At 44.2% G+C, this 6,968-nt stretch overlaps 1 pseudogene; it reads left to right on the top strand.

Moving 5' to 3' along the window:
• Positions 1-228: 228 nt before the first annotated feature.
• Positions 229-1,814, top strand: LOC149822360 (putative inorganic phosphate transporter 1-7; annotated as a pseudogene).
• Positions 1,815-6,968: the final 5,154 nt, after the last annotated feature.

Genomic DNA, 6,968 nt, shown 5'->3' with positions numbered 1-6,968 from the left:
AGCAGTAGCAGTGGCAGTGGCTGTGGCAGTGGCAGTGGCAGTGGCAGTGGGATCGTGGTTATCTTATCACCAATCCAGGATCCACCAACAACATGCAGATCAAAACGATTAGTTGGGTTCTATATATATAGAGGGTCCAGTCTAGCTGCCTGCGCTGCAAAGAAAGGAAAAAGGAGAAGGGAACCGAGAGAGCGAGCGAGCGTCCGTACATCGATCGTTGAGCCAACAATGGCATCGGAGCAGCTGCAGGTGTTCGAACGCGCTGGACGTGGCTAAGACGCAGTGGTATCACTTCACCGCCATCGTTATAGCCGGGATGGGATTCTTCACCGACGCCTACGACCTCTTCTGCATCTCCCTCCTTACCAAGCTTCTGGGCCGCATCTACTACTACGATCCCGGCTCCAACAGGCCGGGTTCCCTCCCGCCGAACGTCTCCGCCGCCGTCAACGGCGTCGCCTTCTGCGGCACCATCGTCGGCCAGCTCTTCTTCGGCTGGCTCGGTGACAAGCTCGGCCGGAAGCGCGTCTACGGCCTAACCCTCATGCTAATGGTTCTCTGCTCCGTTGCCTCCGGCCTCTCCTTCGGCAGGTCCCGCACCGCCGTGATGGCCACGCTCTGCTTCTTCCGCTTCTGGCTCGGCTTCGGCATCGGCATCGGCGGCGATCACCCCCTCTCCGCCACCATCATGTCAGAGTACGCCAACAAGAAAACCAGGGGGGGGATTCATCGCGGCCGTCTTTGCCATGCAGGGCTTCGGCATCCTCGCGGGCGGGATGGTTGCGATCGTCATCTCGGCCGCCTTCCGGGCTCGATACGACTCTCCCAGCTTCGAAGCCGATCCGATTCCATCGGTCCCTCCCCAGGCCGACTACGTCTGGCGTCTCATCCTCATGTTCGACGCCCTTCCCGCCGCGCTCACCTACTACTAGCGGATGCGGATGCCCGAGACGGCCCGGTTCACGGCGCTCGTGGCCCGGGACGCAAAGCGTGCCGCGGCCGACATGTCCAAGGTGCTCAACGTCGAGATCCAGGCTGATCGGATCGTATCGGACAAATCGAACCGGTTCGGGTTGCTCGGCTCGGAGTTTGCCAGGCGGTACGGGACGCGGCTTCTGGGGACGACGACCACCTGGTTCCTGCTGGACGTGGCATTCTACAGCCAGAACCTGTTTCAGAAGGACATCTTCTCGGCCGTGGGATGGATTCCGGCGGCGAAGACGATGGGCGCGATCGAGGAGGTGTACAGGATCGCCCGTGCCCAGACCCTCATCGCCCTCTGCTCCACAGTTCCGGGCTACTGGTTCACCGTGGCGTTCATCGATCGCATCGGACGGTTCTACATCCAGCTCGGAGGATTCGCGTTCATGACGGCATTCATGCTGGCACTAGCGTTCCCGTACCGGAGAACCGTATCGGGTTCGTGGTACTGTACGCGTTCACGTTCTTCTTCTCCAACTTCGGGCCGAACGCGACGACGTTTGTGGTGCCGGCGGAGATATTTCCGGCGAGGCTGCGGTCGACGTGCCATGGGATATCGGCGGCGGCGGGAAAGGCCGGAGCGATCGTCGGAGCGTTCGGGTTCCTGTACGCTGCGCAGAGCCCCGACCCGGCGAAGGTGGACAGGGGGTACCGGCCGGGAATCGGCGTGAGGAACTCGCTGTTCGTGCTGGCGGCCTGCAACTTGCTCGGGTTCATGTTCACGTTCCTGGTGCCCGAGTCGAAAGCGAGGTCCCTCGAGGAGGCCTCCGGCGAGTCGGAGGGTGCCGGAGGCAGCTTTGCAGATGAGAGCACGGCGATTCCTCCTGTATGATTGGCGAAGCGGGTACGTTGTCGGGTGGCGCTTTTTTGGTACCCCGTTTCATGGATGGACAAAAGTCATTTGATGTGGGCCTTTGCACTTCAAAGAGAGACAGAGCAACACTTTCCCATCTTTTTTTTTCCTCTTTTTCATTTGGGAGTTGTGAAGGTGGGTGGGTGGTATGGGATAGCTTGTCTTTTAGGTCCCCTTTTTCTGTTCAAACTCTCTCTCTCTCTCTCGGATTTTTTGAGAGCCATACAATTTAAATGGTGAAGGTTCTCTTATGATAGATACTCTTCGGAATTTGGTGTTCATGAATGCGTGTGTATGTCAGTAATTACGGATTTCATTCAGGCACTATCTTTCTCGCCAAGTTTCATTGGACTTTGATTTCTTTTGATGATGCAGCGAGGAGTGAAACTGCAGCAACAAATGGAATTTGTATTAATGTGTGAATATATAGTCAGTCCCGTTTTGCTTCCGTTTGAATGGCATGTTTCGGAAAAAATGGCAACAACAAAAAAAACGTAGTGATTCTAAATCTGATGAGATTTGGAATCGTGCACAACTCAGTTGGCACCGAAGTGAGTTGCTCTCTCACGATTCCATTCTCTCGCATTTGCCTTGACATGAAGAAATGGAGCCGGTGAGAATCGTTCTCTGATTTGAATGAAAAATATGATCATGAAAGGTTAATTAGCGTCAAGAGCTATTTCTTCTCTGAGGGATGTTACAGTGACCAGCATCGAGTGCTTTGTAAAGAATTCGCTTTGCATGCAGTGATTTTTTTACTCTAGGAATTTTTGTGATGGCACGCCTCGATTTTTCTGTGTTTTGGGTAGGTTTGAGTATTTTCTAAAATCTAAAGTACTCAGGCCCAATCCCTGGATCCGCTCGTATCTCTTTGTTGTGGAAAAAATCATTCAGAAGGCCAACTTTTTGCCTTTAATTTCAAATTTTTTAAATTTCAAATATAAGCTTCTGTTTTCTTGAAAACTCTCTGTCCTTTAGAAAAATTACCCTAGTAACTTTCATCGTTAAGAGCTCAATTAGTTTTTCTTTTTTATAAGGACGAATGAGTATAATTTTTATTTTAAAATAACACAAAAACCAAAAGATACGTAGCGTGGTGACTCTCTCAGTGCAAGGGGTAAGGTAAGCTCACGGAGGTTGTACGCTGCTAAGCAGGCTAACTCGGTTTCTCCGTGTAAATATCAACACAAAAGAAAGATGATAAACATGAAAAAAAAAAATGAAAGATGTTGCAGAAAAAAGTCCCACACCTGACAAGCCCTGCCTCCAGGAGGAAGGGTGATCAGTTACTTAGTGCATAAATATTGATACAATAATATTGCACCTGATCTTTTCACAGCAGCAAGCCCTCTCTACTTGCAACCAGGATCTGGTGTCATCAACATGGCATACTTTGATAAGTGTGCCTTTGCACCTGACGTCCTTACATCTTTGGCTGATTGTATCAGATGTGAGACCCAAAATCTTAAGAAAGTCAAGGCACACTCAAAGTGTGTAATGTGATGGCACCTAATCCTGGCTTCACGTTCTCCTGCAAGTCCTTGATAAACCGCCAAGTTTGACAACAACCCTGTTTCAGGGTCCGTATGCGTAAACCAATGTTATTGGTATCCGTGCGTATGGGCGGAAAATTAAGACTCCGGATCGGATGCAATCACATGAGACAAAAATTGTGCATTAATCACCTGATTACCCTCCATCAGGCCTTGAGCCTCACAACTGACAGGCATGTTCTCAGATGGATTGATTCACTTGAGTATTGCTATCAGCTGAACCGATACTGACAACATTGGTCCAGAGCCCTTCTTGTAAGCCTTTTTCATATGGATATTTAATTAGCAAACAGCAAGATAGAAAATTTCCAGTTGTGTTTCGTTTAAATGTTTTATAAAGTGTATCAATTGAAAATGGTTTCCTACTGGGAATGTCACCAGTCTTTCACTAAAAATGAGAGGGTCAGGTGCAATGGGATTGCACACTTTTAGTGTACTGCTCCACCTGATCACATACTATATTTGGGATATAACCTATCAGGGCCCAGATTCAAATGATGGGTGATCAACTGCTCCCAACATACTTAAAGAGTGCTATCACATTGCACCATATCTCAATTCAAGAAATGAAGCTTGCCTCCACAAGCCCCCTAAATGTTTGCCTTCACCTTTACTTGAAGTCAACCAGTCACTGCACTATTGCTTTCAACAATTGAGATGCTCACATTGGTCTAAATGCGACTAAGCAGATTGCCCTCTTGCAAGTGTGCATCCATGTCATGACCCCACTAAACCCTCCCAAACATTGGCCTTCCTTGTGGGTTTCTATGGTTTTACATTTTTTGCTCATGCACTGATGTTTTTCCTTTTCAATGGGGCTGGTGATACCTAAGCTGGATAACAACCAGTTGTTCACCAACGGGGCTGCGATTGTCTGGTAGGAGCAGCTAGTGCACGTCACCTTGTGTTGGGACGTTGCAGGTTCAAAACCCAATGATATAGTTGTATAACAGGAGTCTGCCTAACCCCAGCTTGCCTTTCAAATAAAAAAAAACAACCAGCCATGTACGTTCCAGTGAAAGGATAAGGTACAATATGGTTGCATTGCACAAATATTTGTGCATTAAGCACCTGATCACCCTTCATCTTGGGGACAGGGCCTGTGGGGCTCCAGGCCTGATGGAGGGTGATCAGGTGCTTAATGCACAAATTTTGTACCATGTGATTGCTCCCTATCAGAACTCTTGGTTCCAGCCCAGCTTGCCGACATAATGAAACTGCCTAAAACTACTAAAAAGCATACAACCGAATATTACCCTTCTCCTTTTGATGCTTGCAGGCTGTGTTCTCTAAAAGAGCCGTCGAATCTAGAATGTTCGGTTTTACACAGACACACACACACAAAAGCATGCACAGGCACACGGACACGTGCACATAAACTTTTCTTTTTTTTTCCTTTAATTAAAAAATAGATGAACCTAACTAATAACCTGTTGATTAAGCATTGCAAAAGCACGTCTCATTAATGCAGCAGCTTGAACTAACGCGCATATGAACAAAGAGATTGTCCAAAACCACTACGTTTTTTTTTTTTTTTTGATGGGAAAGTTGGGATTCGGCAGACCCCACCAATTATACAACCGTACTATTGGGTTTCGAACTTGCAACGTCCCAACACAAGGCACGGGCCACTAACTGCTCCTACCATGCATAGCTACAAGTTATGACAAATCTTTTGTGTTTTTTCTATTGAAAAAGAAAGAGATATATCGTTCCCTTTTTCATTAATTATTTTTAGGTGTTGTTTAGTATAACCCTTTTTCACAAGTTTTTCTGTGCGTATATGATCTCCACTTTCATATTAGTATTGCTCTACCTCTCCTTATAACACGTCTATACCATCATGTTACACTAATATGGTTTGACACCACACTTAATTTCTCACGTGTTCATTTTGTGTTTTATTATTAACTGTTATATCAGTTGTGGATTTTTTTTATTATGAGGAATCCTCGTCGAAGCGAAGAAAACCTCAGGTGGAGCCCCAGGACCACCCAATCCTACGTAGCCCACCTCTGAAAGCTACGGATACACTCATGCACCAGTGAGGTTTGATCTAGCATCTTCATTTGAATGTCCTTACAACCACTGGACACATGTGTAGACATCGCAATTTTGACCAAATAGTTTTCTAAAAAAATTAATTTAAAAAATTAAGGTGTTTCAAGTCTTTTTCCACTAAAAATTAAGCTCAAATACATTTTTTGACTTCAAAATGATATTTAAAGGTTTCTATCCAAAATATAAATTAAACTATAAGATCTCAGTTTTTAAACAAAACAAAAATCACGCCAATATGACATTAGAGTAGAGAGTTGTGACCAAAACAAGGTGACTTATTCTATAAAAATCTTATATTTTAGATACGGTCCACTTTGAATGTATTTTTTTATACCAAAATGATAGAATTTGTTTTGCACATAAAAGATGATGCAAAGTTGAGGATGTTAACTTTTAAAGACATCAAAAATCACCTTGATCTGACATCCAAATAGAAAGTTATGGGCAAAATAAGTTAGCCTGTTAACTTCTCTTGGCTTAGTTCCTAATGATGCATCATGAATGTTGTTAGCAACTTTGAATTGTCGTTAGTAGGAAAGAAGTGTTGTTAGTAAAGACCTAGAATATGGATTGTTGTTATCACGGTAACATATGTCATTAGTAGCTTATATCATTAGCAACAAATTTGGTTCATTTGGTTCAAATTCATGGGCAGAAGGAAGATAATCCTCTAAAAGTTGTTATCACTATCCTAGAATCTTGATATTTGTGTTAATTGAATCTAACCTTCTTTCTGCAAACTCAAAAATCCCTCTAGTCGATCTCCTTCCTAGCTCCCAAGCTAGGAAACCTTTGACTAATAGAAAAGAGACCCCTTAACAAGCATCAATAGAATCTTACCATGTCATATGTAGGAAGATAAAAAAATCTTTGAATTCATACCTAACAAAAAATCTATAAATAGTGGCATAGGTTTCCTCTTGTAGCATCTAGAGCTAAAGTAAGGAGACACTACTACACATAGAGCCTACCCAAGCCTAGGTCAACTATACTTTGCTAAGCCCACTAGCCAACTATCCTACTTCCAGGTCCAGTCCTAAGGTTCGTCCTATTGAACCCAGCCTCTTTATGCTTGAAACTTGTGGAGGTGCTGACGAAATCTCATTGCGCTCATCATCGTTATAGGAAAGGGATACCTAAGATCGATGTAAGATTCAATTTTTCTACTTTTTATTGTATTTATTTTATTTATTTATTATAAAAAGTGTAATTCTTTTTAATTTATACTATATTTTTTATATTTTCATAATCTTTCGGGCGTTGATGGGTATTCAGCACCATTAACCTCACAATTCTTTTAGGATTTGTATACAAAGTATGAGTCACTTGCAAGCTAAAGCCAAAACATTGAAGATTTAAAAGTTTTTGGTTCTGTTGATCCTTTCTGGACAGAAAAGGAAAGGGGCACAACTTAAAAAGTGGACCCCACATTCTTTTGTTTTTTATATTTTGATCTGTTTTAAAATTTAACCTCTTTATCAAAATATCCTTGTTTTGGTTTTCAAATTTTGGTGATCTAC

This window comes from Nuphar pumila, chromosome 11 (assembly GCF_984573655.1).
Source record: "Nuphar pumila chromosome 11, dmNupPumi1.hap1.1, whole genome shotgun sequence".
Lineage (NCBI taxonomy): Eukaryota > Viridiplantae > Streptophyta > Magnoliopsida > Nymphaeales > Nymphaeaceae > Nuphar > Nuphar pumila.
The sequence above is the reverse complement of the archived record's forward strand: the minus strand, read 5'-3'. Positions and strand labels throughout refer to the sequence as shown.